The sequence below is a fragment of the Heloderma suspectum genome, chromosome 2 (assembly GCF_057233095.1).
Source record: "Heloderma suspectum isolate Gila_16-S chromosome 2, 16-S_ref, whole genome shotgun sequence".
Taxonomy (NCBI): domain Eukaryota; kingdom Metazoa; phylum Chordata; class Lepidosauria; order Squamata; family Helodermatidae; genus Heloderma; species Heloderma suspectum.
The window spans coordinates 343,716,123-343,728,897 of NC_139459.1; the positions used below are offsets into that span (position 1 = coordinate 343,716,123).

At 46.3% G+C, this 12,775-nt stretch overlaps 1 long non-coding RNA gene across 1 annotated transcript in view; it reads left to right on the top strand.

Moving 5' to 3' along the window:
* Nucleotides 1-12,775, top strand: part of LOC146355304 (uncharacterized) — an 89,686-nt gene that overhangs the window by 57,833 nt on the left and 19,078 nt on the right. The window contains exon 3 of the long non-coding RNA XR_014788619.1: nucleotides 8,193-8,772. This is a non-coding gene — a long non-coding RNA (uncharacterized LOC146355304). The remainder of the gene's footprint in view (nucleotides 1-8,192; nucleotides 8,773-12,775) is intronic.

The window sequence follows — 12,775 nt, forward strand, 5'->3', positions numbered from 1 at the left end:
GGCCGCAACTCCCAGCTTCCCCAGCCCAGGCTGGCGGGACAGCGGGAGTCTGGCGAGCGTTCGCCCTGCTCTGTGGTCGGCGCAGGCGGAGGAGGAAGCGGGCGGCTCTGTGGCCGAGCCGCGGCGGGAAGAGCCGCCGTCCGCACCGGGGCAGCAGCGCGCCGGCCGGGAAGGGGCGCGAGTTAGAGCGGGAAGCTCACGCAGCAGACGGCCGGGGCGAGCCCAGGCGCGTGCGCGCTCGCGCGGCCGCCCATCGCAGCCGGGTTCCTCCGTCCTCTGCGGCAGCCCTACGCGGCAGCGATCGCATTTGGGATGCGTGTCTTCTCACGACGCTAACGCGAGTCGCCGCTCCCCGGTGCCCGCTGCCCCCTCTCCCGTCGCCGCCTCGCCCACCTTCGCCTTTACCTTCGCGAGATTGCTGGTTTGGGTCGAGCCCGGTGCCTACAGCACAGTTGATGGCTCCGATCAAACACAGCCGGAGAAACTGGGTTTCCATTTCCCCTCCCCACGCTCCGCGAGCACGGACTGGTTCCCGAGGCGGACGATGCTGAGGGTGCCCCGCCCGTCTGTTGCCGAATGTGCGTGTGGCATCGCCCAGATGTGGGGAGGGGCGGAGCTCCGTGCGGGGAAAGTTGTCCTTCCCCTCCCTGTAGCTAGAGGAGCAGGGCTTTTTCTTTGCTGACACCGCGCTGGGCCCGGAGTGCCAGCCTTTGGAAGTATTTGGATTTTTGTTGTTGCGCCAGACACGTGGGCACTTGGATTATTGATTGCTGCTGTCAGTGTCGCTTGTGTGAGGCTGCTGTTCAGAATTGTTTTACTTTGGGGAACGCAATATTTAAGATTGTTGGGGAGAGATCCTGTGCAGGTTTAGGCAGAAGACAAATCCTGCAAGTCCCAGCATTCCCCAGCCAGCATGCCTTGCTGGAGAATGCTGGGAGTTGAAGGACTTTTCTCTGTCTAAACACGCATAGGAGTGCATCCTTAGCCCCTTTTCTCTTTGAGAGTAGTAATTTGTACAGACAGAACAGAGAAAACATGGTGCTGTGAGGCAAGTGGTGCAGCTAGGGGCCCAAGTCCAGAGCCCAGGGGCCTGCTAAGGACCGCTCGGAGAGTGACAGGTGATGGGGGGCTGTGGCAAACTGGCCCAGTGCCAGGGCTGGCATGGGCATGCCGGGGCTATTGGCACAGCACCCATTCTTCTCTTTGGAAAACATTTTACAGTTACGGGGCGGCCAGCCAGGCATGTACTGATCACAGGTGCTCATTTTATTATTTTACTTTTAAAATATAATATCCTGTTCTGCAACAAACTAGAGTGTATTCCCAAGTAAGAGTATCTAGCATCAGGGCCGCAGAAGCAAACCACATGTTATTCTTGTAGTCAAGATGGTGCTGTAATTCCAGTGAATTTAAAATGTGAAACTGTACATGCTCGGCGTATTTCTTTTTCATTAGGATTGACAAACAGGTCATTGTTGCTGTATTGCCCCAACTTATCAGAAGTTTAGAAGCAGTTGCAGAGCAGGAAATGTCTGGGTGGTGGAGACATGCTAGTTCTGTGCTTCACTACTGAAGTATTATGCCTGGCTGTCTGAACCACCACCACCCAACACACACACACACACACACAGACTATGAAGTCCAGGGTCTCAGGTTACCTAGCTGCAGCACTGTGCGAGGCACCGCAATAACTTTAATGTGTAGTCCATTCTATCACCATTTTGGAAGTAGGGGATACTCCCCTTATAATTATAGGCACTAGGATATTTGGGGGGTGGGAATTTGGAGAGACTAAACACTACAACACAGCATGACTGCCTGGTCTGGTTTGAACAATCATTGTAGGCTAAACAAGCTGTGGCGTGTGCCAGGTGCAAGTTTCATAATCACCCAGCCAGCCACAGCTTGCCATTTATTTATTATTATTTATTTATTGCCTTTATATCCCGCCTTTCTTCCTGTTGCAAGGAACCCAAGGTGGCTTACATTGTCCTTCTCTCCATTTTATTCTCACAACAACCACCACCCTGTGGGCTGAGAGTCTGTTCCTGGCCCAGAGTCACCCAGTGAGCTTCCATGGCCGAGTGGGGACTAGAACCCGAATCTCCCGGCTCCTAATCGAACACTCTCGCCACTACACTCTCTTTGATCAGCTTCCGCCAGGCTTTAAAAACCTGGCTGTTCAGGCGGGCATTTGGGGTGGGTTAGGGTTTTTTAGAGCAGTGTTGTTTAGTTATTTATTTTTTTGTTCAGTTGATTATGTAAATTTGTTATTAGTATTGTACACTATTAGAGTGGCCGGGTAGCCGGCCAGATGGGTGGCTAATAAATCAAATACATGCATACATACATACATAAATACACCACACTGGCTCTTGTCATGTCACCTGAACCCAGGCAGCACAGCTTGTTTGAACAGGAAACAATATTTTAAAACCATTGTCAATCAAGGAGAAGGCAATCAAGGAGAAGACAAGGATGAAACTTTTGAAAAGCAAATAGCCAATGTTTTAAGGAAGCATGATGTAGTAGTAATGGGGGACTTCAATTTCCCCGATATTTGTTGGGAGACAAATTCTGCAAAACATGGCCCCTCCAGGAAATTCCTGACTTGTGTGGCGGATAACTTCCTCCTACAGAAAGTAGAGGAAGGAACTAGAGGATCGGCTATCCTTGACTTGATCCTAACCACCAGAGATGACTTAGTGGATAAAGTAGCAGTTACAGGAACTCTGAGGGAAAGCGACCATGTTGTACTTGAGTTCTTGGTTCTAAGGGAAGCAAAAGCTGAGTGCAGTCAAACGCGTACCCTGGATTTTAGGAAAGCTGATTTTAATAAACTCAGGACAATGATCATTAAGGTCCCATGGCAAGCGACGCTAACGAGAAAAGGAGTCCAAGATGGGTGGGAGCATTTCCTTTTTTACAAAAGGAAATTCTCAAGGCACAATCACAAACAATTCCAACAAGAAGAAAAGGTGGAAGACAACAGAAGAAGCCAATGTGGCTTCACAAAAAGCTTAGGGATGACCTGAAAACAAAAAGGAACACATATAGGAAGTGGAAAGAAGGCCAAGTAACAAAGGAAGAGTACAGGCAGATAGCACAGAATTGCAGAGATGGCGACAGGAAGGCTAAAGCTGAGAATGAGCTGAGGGTAGCAAGGGATGCTAAAAACAACAAAAAGGCTTTCTTCAGCTATGTGCATAGTAAAAGGCAGAGGAAAGAAATGGTGGTTCAGCTACTAAATAAGGATGGCAAAACGATAAAAGATGACAAAGAAAAGGCAGAGGTGCTCAATTCCTACTTTGGCCCCCCCTGGCAAAGGCGAAGTACAGGCTGAAGGGGCAGGATTGCAGCTTGAGATCGATAGGCATATGGTCAAGGAACACCTAATTACTTTGAATGAGTTCAAATCTCCAGGGCCAGATGAACTGCATCCTAGAGTCATAAAGGAACTGGCAGAAGAACTCTCAGAACCGCTGTCTATTCTCTTTGAGAAATCATGGAGGACGGGGGAAGTGCCAGATGACTGGAGGAGGGCTAACGTTGTCCCTATCTTCAAAAAGGGTAAAAAGGAGGAACCTGGGAACTACAGACCAGTCAGTCTGACATCAATCCCTGGGAAAATTCTGGAGCAGATGATAAAGGAATCCATCTGGAAGCTCCTTGACAACAATGCCATGATTACTCGAAGCCAACATGGATTTGTCAAAAACGAGTCCTGCCAGACAAATCTGATCTCATTTTTTGATCAAGTCACCTCCCTTGTAGACCGTGGGAATGCTGTAGACATCATATACCTCGACTTCAGCAAAGCTTTCGACAAAGTGCCCCATGATATCCTGATGAGCAAACTAGCTCAAAGTGGGCTAGATGAAACCACGATCTGGTGGATCCACAGTTGGCTACAGAATCGGACTCAAAGAGTGCTTATCAATGGGACTTTCTCAAGCTGGGGAGAGGTAACGAGTGGGGTACCGCAGGGCTCAGTCCTGGGCCCAGTGCTCTTCAACATTTTTATGAATGACTTGGAGGAGGAGGTGCAGGGAATGCTGATCAAATTTGCAGATGACACAAAATTGGGCAGGATGGCTAATACCTTGGAAGACAGAAACAAAATCCAAAGTGATCTGGATAGACTGGAGCGCAGGGCAGAAAACAACAGAATGACATTTAATAGGGATAAATGCCAAGTTCTGCACCTAGGAAAAAGAAACCAAATGCACAGTTACAAGATGGGGGATACGTGGCTCAACCACACTACAAGAGAGAAGGATCTTGGAATTGTTGTCTATCACAAGCTGAATATGAGCCAACAATGTGATGTGGCTGCAAAAAAGGCCAAAGCTCTTTTGGGCTGTATTAATAGAAGCATCGCTTCCAAATCCCGGGAAGTACTAGTTCCCCTCTACTCAGCACTGGTTAGGCCTCATCTGAAGTACTGTGTCCAGTTCTGGGCACCACACTTTAAGAAGGACGCAGACAAACTGGAGAGGGTTCAGAAGAAGGCAACAAAGATGATCAGGGGACTGGAAACAAAGCCCTATGAAGAGAGACTGAAAGAACTGGGCATGTTTAGCCTTGAGAAGAGAAGACTGAGGGGAGATGACTGGGTTCGCATGACATGATGAGCCACAGTGGGTTGTGATCCTTGTTAGTGTCAGCGTGGCTTATCATGATGTCCGAACTCAGTGCAGATGTTTCAACGTGTGTTGTTTTTCACAAACAAGCCACCCTGAGAACCCATGGCTTGTAGTAATGTTGTTGAGGGTGGCTTGTTCTCAGGGAGGCATGTCATGATGTCTGAACCCAGCAGCATGGCTTGTGCTGCTTTTTGCAGTCTTGCCAGTGCCACCTCCAGAGACTGCTCCTCCACCAATACCAAAGTGGCACTTTAGAAAGACTGTAACTAAGTCATCACCTTTTTAAAAATTATTTTTTCAGTGCCTTGGACGTGCTCAAATGGGGGCTTTAAAAATATCTCTATTACTATTACTATTATTCCTGGTCTTTTGCAAATGTGCAAAAGCAGAGATATAGCTGTCTCCTATGTATAGTCTCGCCTTTTCAATCGCCTTGTATCTTACAGCTGTCAAAGGAAGTCCCAAAGTGGAGCAGGTAACATACAAAGCAATTGACAAGGCGATACTGCACATAAGCTAATTTGAGCACATTTACTAAGGACTGGGGGGGGGGGGTAATACCAAGAGAAACAGCTGCAACATACAAGGAAATTGACAAGGCAAGACTGGGAAATTGATGATGATGATGATATACAACCCTATTTGCTTACTTTCAGGGCACCAATTTTTTTTCAGTGTCGGATGGGATAGTAATCAGGGAGGGGAGAAGGCTGGGAAAATTTCCTGCTGTAGGGACGAGGAGACATGACGTGTCGCCACGCAAAGGACACTGAGATATATGCAGGGAGCAGGCTAAATGGAGGACTGAGGGGGACTGAGGAGGAAAGAAGCCATGCCAAGCTGCCATGTGCTACTCCCCTTTCTGAACTTCCTGAAGGCTCGGGGAGTGTTGAAAAGAGGGAGAACGCTAACGAGTGTCAGTTCAAGTTTTAATAGTGCGAGGATGACATTACCAAGTGGGAGTTATTATCCCCCCTCCCCTGTCTTTGGTGCTCCTTTTCAGAGCACTTACTTTGTTTGCCTTTTTTTCCTTCTTTTTCCGTGCTTCTGAATTGCACAAATGGGTTCCTGCTTTCTCTTAATATTATTCGCCCCCGGTCCTTCTCAAGTGTGCTCAGATTCGCCAATTAGTCCTGCTGTGTCAATTTCCTTGTATGTTACCTATTTCACTTCAATGCTGCCTTTGACATACAAAGAAATATAACGTACAAGGCGAGACTACACGTATTGAACAGTCAAATCTGCACACTTTCGAAAGACCAGGGGGGAAATAAATACTGTCACAGAGTATGAATGTAATGTGCATTGTTGATAACAATTCATTGTATTTCAGAGGAGTGCTATTCCTAATTATCTGTGTACGCTAACTGTATGCAATCTGTGACATATGAGATTAGTTCTGCCTGTGTTGTGAGAGAACTGTGAGTAATAGAATGTATTCTTAGAAATAGAAGAAGGTTGACACAAATGGGTCAGTCGAGTACTGGAGCCAGAAAGCTGCTGCAGGGTTGCCTTCATCTAAGTTACCGGTGTCAATGGCAAACCTGGCTACATTGGAAAAAAATAGGAATAGTGGTACGGCCAGGTGCAAAACGTAGGATGAGGTCATCATCAACATAAGGGTTATCAAAGCAAGAGTTTGATCTAATTGCCCAGAGAGATCCTGGAAGAATGAGAAGCCTACCAAACATGATTGCCTAAGCTCTGCAAACCATGCTTGCCAGATAGGTAACTATAAGATCTTAACGATGACTGCTTTGTTGGTTGAGAGGAATAGAACTTTAATTTTACTAAGAAATATAGTAGCCACGATTTTATTATGCTTGTAATCATCCCAATTGCACAGTATGTAGTAATGTGTTTTGCTTGTTTCATCATTTCAAAGATTTGTTATTCTCTAATCGTGTTTGAGCAATAAATGTATATTTTGTAGTACCACTTTGTGTTATTTGGCTTAAGAGAAGTTTCAGGGACCACAACCCATATCAGTTAATTCTTGATGCCCCAAACAGTCAGCTGGGACTCATAAATCCGCTATATGTGTCCATATAGCTGCAGTTTTCTCTCTTGGTCAAGTGAGTCACAGACACACTTGTTCAAATTTAAGAAACAAGCTAGAGTCTCTGTACCAGCCTAAAATCCCGCATTTAAAACAGAGCTTACTGCTTTTGTTTCAAATGCAGGATCACAACGGACTCCCTTTACATGCGCTTCCTTCCCCCCTTTCCCCCGTCCTTTCCCCCCTTATCTGAGCCTTCTGTATGTTTCATTATACAGCCACTAGATGGTGCTGTGGTCTAGCTCCTCTTATGGCGGCTTTTCCTTTTTCCTGAGGGAATTCAAGTGGAACTCAAAATACTGTAATTTGATAGCTCATTATCTCAAATCTTTTTTTAAAAAAATGGAATACAGGTCATTTCGTGTCACGATGTTATCTAAAGGACCCGCAAACTTCCGTGAGTAACCAGTCTCAATAGCACAATAAAAGCTCCATGTGCAGAAGCCCCTAGTCAAATGGAGCAAGAAGAAGTTACCCATCTCAGTATAATCTCATGTGCATACTCCCGAAGCGTAAAAAAAAGCGGTGAACAAGCGACGGTCCTTCCTAAGTGCCGTTTGGGTATTGGTGGAGGGGCAGTCACTGGTGAGGGAGGCTGGAGGCAGCACTGGTGAGGTTGTGAATAGCAAAATGAAACAAGGGGAGGGGAACCCTCAACTAAAGTCACCAGCTAGATCAATGAGACCACAAAATGTGTGACATAATCAAATATGATGCTAATAATTATAAGGTTCACAATGTGATTATAATGAATTATAACAAGTGTACATACACATCGCACTGTCCCTGAATGATAATACTTGACAATAATACAGACGGTCATTCATAGTAAATTCAGTAAATATATATCCCCTTTCAACAGGACATAATACTGATGAGCCAACCCAGGTATCTGGGGTGAATGAGTCAACAAGCGTATATATACATTGTACTAGCTCTGAATCGTGGTGATAAACAATGGTAAAAAGGTTCATTCATTATGAATTTAGTAGACAGAAGTCTCTTTATAAGTCTGGATACTGACGAGTCAACCCAGATTCTCTTGGGTGAATAAAACTGAAATAACCCACGGTGGCCGTGGGTTATATGATGATATTCCACAAACACATCGGGGCTTGCATGTTCATAATGGCAGCCGTATGCACCTGGCATGCGCTGTAGCTCACTGTGGGTCAAACAACCCACGGTGAGCCTGGCGTGCCATACGAACGAGGTCGTCCTCTAGGATGTCAGTGTTATAATACAAAGCCAAAGAGCTTCGACGTACATATACAAATAAAACTCCAATGAACTGGAAGTAAACACGAAATCTAAACCACTCACTTTCATGATAGCTAACCTTAGATTGCGTGACCAGTTGGGCACTTCTATCTTGCCCAATGCATGCATAATCTATATGAGCCCATTTCCTAGTAATCTAGCCTGAGTGTGGCAAAACAGACATCCATTGTGTTTTCTCAGCATACCGTCTTGTCTCTTTTTTCCAGGTTGCTAAGGAGTCCTGGGATCTCCTCAAAGAACATCTATTTACTGGATTGTATATGTTACTTTGCGAAGAGAAAACTCACTGGAAAAGACCCTGATGCTGGGAAAGATTGAAGGCAAAAGGAGAAGGGGACGGCAGAGGAGGAGATGGCTAGATAGCATCAATTAATATGAACTTGAGCACACTCCGGGAGAGAGCGGAGGACAGGAAGGCCTGGCGTGCTATGGTCCATGGGGTCACGAAGAGGCGGACACGACTTAACAACTGAACAACAAATATGTTACTTTTCACACATAATTTTATAAAGAACAGAATGGAAGGAGTCCAGTCCAGCTTTCCTAACTGCTCATCTGGGACTCTGAAGACTGGGGATTTCATACCCTGTTCACCCGTGAATCTCAGTGGTCATTCGGAGATGGAACCGGGGTAGAACTCAAGTTGAGGCCTACTGCGTAGGAGGAACCTGGTGGAGGGGTACAACTCAGTTCTTAGTGGCTGCCCGGATTTACGGAGTTATCTTTGCTGGCAGTCTGCAGAATTACATCTTTGAAGACACAAAATCTTTTTTCTTGGGCTGGCAGGTAGGTATATATAGTTTAGTGTAACATAATTTGCATTTTTAGATATTTTATACTACAGCCTCACCCTGTTCATATTTACTCAAAAGCACTTGGGATGCTTCCAGATGAAGCTTTTATTGCGTCATCACCCTGCCTCATTCACAGAATGTTATGGAGGGTCTAGACAACGTTGTCTTCCATTCGTAACCCTCCCGTATTTTCTCACAGCTTCTTCCATCTTTTCTCTTACCATTGAAAATCCATTAAGGGGGAAAAAGATGGAATAGCTGCACAGTCCCTTTTGATTGATAGCACTAGGACCCCTCCCTCTGGAAGCCCCCTTGGATGGTTTTTGTAATATCTGTATTATTTAGAAAGAGATGAACAGAGCATAGTGGTAGCAACAGCCATTGATCCTGTAGCAAATTCTCCAAAGCAAGAGAATGGACTCCTGCGGCCCCCCCTCCCCGCAAGGGATCCACAAATGCTTGCCATGGTCATCATGGCAACTGCCCCTCCCTACTCTAGTGGGGAAGAGTCCGTAATGAAGAGGCTTTAAAAATATGCTTTAAAGTGTACTATTGATTTGATAATATGCACAAATTCTAAAGGCCTGGAGATGCAGGAAGCTGGGAAAGTGACTCTGAAGGAGAAGCAGGGACATCCAATTCTCTTAACTTCGCTGGGTTGGAGCTCCCAGGGATTCCAGACTCATAAGCAGAGGGGATGCCAGGTCGAGCTTATGTTCAGCATGAGCTCTGACTGGAAAACTTGCAGACTAACAACAACAATAAAGAGGGAGAGGAGGGAAATAATCATGCAGTTTAGTGCTGTGTATTTCCCCCATTTCTTTTACTGGGCTCCTAACTCAGATCAGCAGTTTAAAACTTCAGAAGAATCCAGAAAGTATTTTGAAATTTCTTCTCGAACTCGGAGGTGACCGCCTGTCCAATGCAGGGCAGGAGACGCACGGAGGGGATCATCCCCTGCGTGCTTCAGCTGCCTTTCATTTGTGCCTAGATAGATTTCAGCTGTCTAGCTGCAGGAAGGCGGAGCGGGGGAGGCAGCTGCCGGACAACACAGAGGACGTGTCGTACTGGCATTTCTGCCTTCCCTGCCCCGGAAGGCCCCCAGGAATGCTCCGTTTTCACTGCTCCGCATACCTCTTCCGAGCGCGGCACACGGGGCCGTTCTGAGCTGCCTCCGAGGCAGCGCAGGAGGGGGGGAAGGTCGGTTCTCCAGGAATCGACCCCAGAGCGCGGGCTCCGGGGTCCATCCCAGGAACCAACATATCCTATGGCCGTCTAGCCGCTGACTAGCGGCCATAGGATTGCTCCCTAAATTACTAGTAACTTACTAATAAGTTACTCTGGAATAAGTTACTCATAAGTAACTTATAATTACTCTGGAATAAGTTACTCATAAGTTCCAGTTGCTCTGGAATAAGTTGGTATAAGATTGCAGCCTTATACAAGCCTTTTTGAAGCAAATGCTCAGTTGCAGCCTGAGCCTATGCACGCTGACTTGGAAGTGCCACTGAGTTCAATGGCTCTGACTCCCAGGGCTGGCTCCAGGTTTGAGGAGACCCCTGGGCAATTTCCCAGCACTGGGTCCTCCTTCCTTTCTCTCTCCCCTTCCCATTGCTGGCTGGACTGCGGTAGGTCTACCGGGCAGTCCAGGGCGCAGAAGGAGCAGTGATGGGTTGGGGTGGTGATTAGGGATGTCAGAGAATTTCGCAACGAACGGAAACGGGATCGAATTACGACAAATCCGTCCTGCGAAATCCTCCTCGGACCGGAGCGGCCCGGTCTACCCTGACCGGAGATCCCCCAGACCGGATTTTTTTTAAAGTCTCCCGAACGGTGGACTTTATGAAAAAAAAACAGGAAAAGAAATCCAAAGATTCTTATGAAAAATCAAAGATTTTTATGAAAAAAACCAGGAAAAGAAATCCAAAGAAAAGAAAGGCAATTAATATAAATAGTATGTGTTTAGTGCTTTTTCAACACTGCCTTGAAATTTGGACCTGTAGCATTAGTGGAACAACAACCTAGCACACACACACACACATGAACACAGACACATAAGAGCAAAAGAGAAGCAGAACAACCTAAGCAAATAACGGGTTTCTTTAATTTATTGTTTGATATTTCGTGTTCTTTTATGGAAGGCAGGTTAAGTTCAGTGAATACAGGACAACGGCAGGAGGCAATAAGATAAGAGCCAAGAGCAAGCAAACAATATAAATAAAACCCCTTTTTTAATTTCTATTTTGGGAGGATCAACACAGAAAAGAAAGAGATGGTTTACTTCAGAACGGGGTGTGGGAGTGGGGAGCCAAACACCAATGCATAGGCTGCTATAATGGGCCTTTATTTAAGAATTTTGAAAGAAGGAAAAAATGGAATGGTTGAATATGACTTAAGGGGGGGGGGACAAGCCCAGAAGTCAATCTTTGTTTTTAAAAATTGAAATAAGACTGGGTTTTTAAAAATCTAGAAGAGACAGACTTGAAAGACAAAGATGACAAGGAATGGAATGGAGAAAGCAGAAGTGATGGGTGACCATAAAAAAAAAAACACAGCCAGTGAACCTTAAAAAACAAATGCAGCCTTTTCCAGAGTCCACAAGCAACATGAATGGAATGGTTGGGGAGCGGGGGGAGCATAGCAGTAACGAGCAAAGAAAAGCTATGTTTGTTCGAAAGAATATTGAAAAGAGAGATGAATTATAATACACAGAACGAAGGAGTAATGGCGATTGAGAACAAAGAAATAGAAAGAGGAACTGCAAGCAATGCACGTGCACTCACACACACCAGATCATCTAACCATACACCAACCCTCTCCCAAAGACACAGCTAGCGCAATAACGCTGCCTTTCGCCGAAGTATAGACCTCCCTCCTCCAACACTCCCTCTGATTGGAGACTGCTGGCATCGGTTCTGGCTGAGAGTTCCTATTCCCCAAAGCATACTCCTTCCTCCTCCTGTGCTCGCCTCCCCCCTCCCCCCTCCCCCTCCTCCTCCTGCCCCTCTGCATGAGCTTTCAGAAGTTGATACATTTTGGAGACAGCCTGTCTGGACTGCTCAGGCATTAAGTAAAGCTCTGAATATATGAGGCAGAGGAGGTGCTTCGCCTTGGGCCACCTCGGTTCTGCGCTGCTGTGCTTTGTATCATGAGGAGGATGGTCCGAATCAGCCTGCTTTGCCTCGTTATTCGGGCTTCATAACGAGGCGGTGCACAGCCCTACTTTGAACCTTTGTTGTAGTGCATCTTGGCAGACATGGCCTAATGATACACACACACACACACACACACACACACACACATCTTCTTTGAAAACACAGGACATTTTTATTACACACAATAACAAACATACATCACAATTACTTTAGGGAATTAGCTGGTTGGTAACAGGCATATGAACTCAGAATGGATTCAGTTTCCAAATAAACCAATGCATAGTATGCACACAAGACAGAACATAACCTGGATACTGCGGCATTCATGCACAGAGTTTGAACTGTGGGGAGAAATTAGCTCAAAGGTCCCTTTGGAGTCCAAGCCAAGGCCTGCTGTACACAGAAGTCTAGGAGATGTGTAATGAGTCTGGGTTGGAATGGGCTTGATTAAGGGGTCTAAGGGAGTTGGGAAAGCTGAGGCGAAGCCATTTGGGACCCTAAGACTACCGGGGCGGGGGGAAGAGAAAGGGACTTGGCCGAGTGAGATTGCAAGGGCTTTGGGATGTAATATTGGAAGTACAAAAAAAGTATTTCTTCAAATACTACATGATTAGTGGGGGTGTTTCCACCAGTGATTTACTCCGAGCCGGCTGCATGTTGAGGTCATTAGGGATACACGATGTCATGGCCACCCACCAGCCACCCCAGAGCTTATCAGGGAAAAACCGGATTTCCTGAGGCTGCTTAAAGTCCGATTCTTTTCCTTAGGTCGGGTTCTCCCTGGTATAGTTACTGTGTGCCCCAACCCCCTCATTTAGCTTGGGTATGCTAGCCCTGCCC